This window comes from Microtus ochrogaster, unplaced genomic scaffold (assembly GCF_000317375.1).
Source record: "Microtus ochrogaster isolate Prairie Vole_2 unplaced genomic scaffold, MicOch1.0 UNK91, whole genome shotgun sequence".
Taxonomy (NCBI): domain Eukaryota; kingdom Metazoa; phylum Chordata; class Mammalia; order Rodentia; family Cricetidae; genus Microtus; species Microtus ochrogaster.
This window is the reverse complement of record NW_004949189.1, coordinates 437,416-440,386: the sequence shown is the minus strand read 5'-3', so window position 1 is coordinate 440,386 and position 2,971 is coordinate 437,416.

Genomic DNA, 2,971 nt, shown 5'->3' with positions numbered 1-2,971 from the left:
AGCCACATAAAAATGGAAAATTCAGAGAATCTGGATTATGTATGTGTTCTTTGAATGTTTTTGGCTGTGAATGAGCTAAGTAGAGAGACATTTCTTTGCATAGGCTGCTAAGCTAAACCAGAATACATATTATAAAGGTATCATGATTAACAAATTTGGGTCTAAGGATATGAAAAGCGATTCTTCTCGTTTCCACAGAGGATGAGAACCTGTGGATTGCTTCAGGACTGGAGTGGTTTGATAGAGCACAACCACATGAAAGGCCACCTTGAACACCCTCAAAAAATTACTTCACCCAACTGCTGAGTTTGATGAACCTAGCACACAGGATGTACCATGAAAGGCCTGATTAACAGCGGCCCCATACAGCAGCAGTGTGGAGATAACTATGCTTGTATTTCCAAATATTGTCTGTTTGTTTACATTTTAAAGGGGGATACAGATTTGTATAATTTGCATTGGTATCAATCTTGGGTTTTTTTTTTTTTTTTTTTTTTTTTGGTTTTTCGAGACAGGGTTTCTCTGTGGCTTTGGAGCCTGTCCTGGCACTAGCTCTGTGGACCAGGCTGGTCTCGAAATCACAGAGATCCACCTGCCTCTGCCTCTGCCTCCCGAGTGATAGGATTAAAGGCGTGCGCCACCACTGCCCGGCTCAGAACTTGGTTTACTGATACAAATTTAAGATCAATTTTGTTATGTGTATATGTACTTCTGATCTTAAGGTACATTTGTGTAGTTCACTTAAAAATGTAACAAGAAATATAATACTCATGTATAATAGTCAAGCTTATAGTCATACTTGATTTTCTAGATGTATATAGTACATTTCAGGTATTCAAATATTCCAGACCTTCAAAATATGGCATTTAAAATGTTTTGAGAGCTTAAACTTTTCATGACAATGAGACACATCTGCTCTTGGTAGCACCAATCTACTTCAAAAGAAAGATGGGCATCAAAGAGGCTCTTCATGGAGTTACAAGCCATTTGGGCAAGAGATTACTCTTGCCTGGACTGTTTGATGAGCTAAACATGCATGACCCGCAGAGTGATGACTGCTAAACTTGCCCAAAGGTGAGAGATCTTTCGGGGTTCCTGCTTTATGAAAAAGTCTGCTAAACGTTCTGCAGGCCACAGAGAAATATGGCAAACTGTCAATATAGACAGAAATGTCTTTGAAATTTTCTGCTTCATGGAAGTTTGCTGAATACTATGGGCCTGTGGGCTGAAGATGGGTGCCCCACAAGATGTCTCTGTCTAGTTTTGGAAGTTGCTAACAATGTGCTTCCTGTTTACTTAGGTAATATAACTAAGGATAACTATAACTATAAATTCAACTCCATCAAGGACCCCAGTAGAATATATTACCTATGATAAAGATAAAGCAGACATTGTAACTGTTATTCTTGATAATTTTACTGTTAAAACCTTCCTTTTTGTTTAAACAGAAAAGGGGAAATGGTGTGGGAGGTCCTTCTGTGTTACTTTTATTAGTTAATGAATAAAGAACTGCTTTGAGCCTATAGCGTGGGAGGAGGAAAGTGGTGTTAGTGACACCATGGAGCCAGGTATGGTGAAACTTTGCCTATGCCACTGCCACATAGCAATAGAAATTAATGAGTTAGCCAATAAGCTAGAGCTAATGAGCCAAGCAGTGATTTAATTAATACAGTTTCTGTGTAATTATTTCTGGTCCAAGCTAGACGGGCTGCCAGGACCAAAAAACAGCTTCCTCCTCCCTCCAACACCCTCTGTAGACCAGGCTGCCCTCAAACTCAGAAATACACCTGCCTCTGCCTCCTGAGTTCTGGTACTAAAGACGTACCAGCACCGCCCAGCTATCCTTTTCTAATTTACCCTGTTCACTGTAAAAACTAGAAAATGAGACAGAAATTCTAAAGTCTTAGAACACTGAGCCTTAAGATGTTCTTCAAATGGATATGTAGGAGTATTTGAGTAACCTGACAACTGTCAGCCTCCTGATTCCACTGATACCAAGATCCCAAAGAATAGTCTTCAAAATACAAAACTATCAGTATCTGCAACTTGACAGACTGGGATAGTAGCCTAGAGTCAACATCCAGGTGGCATGCTCTTGGTTATAAACCCTTAGCAAAAGGTAAGAAACTGTACTAGAAATTTTCATTCTCTATTTTTCACCTATTAGCATGGTAGTACATTTATAAGTCCAATACTTGGTACGTAAAAGAGGATCATAAGTTTGAAATCATCCTCAAATTGGTGATGCAAAGCCTGGCTTCTAATACATTAAGACCACCTTTATTTTGATATCAAAAGTATCCCAAATTCCCTTTAAATAGTTACTTGAATAAAATCCAACCATTCCCCCCCCCACGAGTTTGAAAAATATACCAAGAGGATCTAGAGATGGCTCAGTGGTTGCTCTTCCAGAATATCCAGGCTCAATTTCCAGCACCCACACGGCTCACAACTGTTACTCCCATTGCAGGGGATCTAACATGTTCACGACAATGCACCTAAATGGACCTACCATCTGATCCAAATATTAATGCCACTAACCTTCTTCAAAACAAATGAGTTAGCCCACAACTACAGACGTCCAGTCAACTTCTGTAACCAGATAAAACACCATGCTTTGTTGGCATAGGACCCTGAATGTCAAAGCAAGTACATATATCTAGGCAGGGTTTCTCTGGAGCCTGTCCTAGAACTAGCTCTTGTAGACCAGATGGCCTCAAACTCAAAGAGATCTGCCTGCCTCTGCCTCCCAAAACCTGGAATTAAAGGCATGTACCAACACTACCTTGCAATTGTTTTCTTTTCTAGGCAAAGAAAATCACACAGGATACTGAGGCCTACAGCATACAATGTTCTTATTAGGATTAAGGGTACTAGCCGGGCGGTGGTGGCGCACGCCTTTAATCCCAGCACTTGGGAGGCAGAGGCAGGTGGATCTCTGTGAGTTCGAGACCAGCTGGGTCTACAGAGC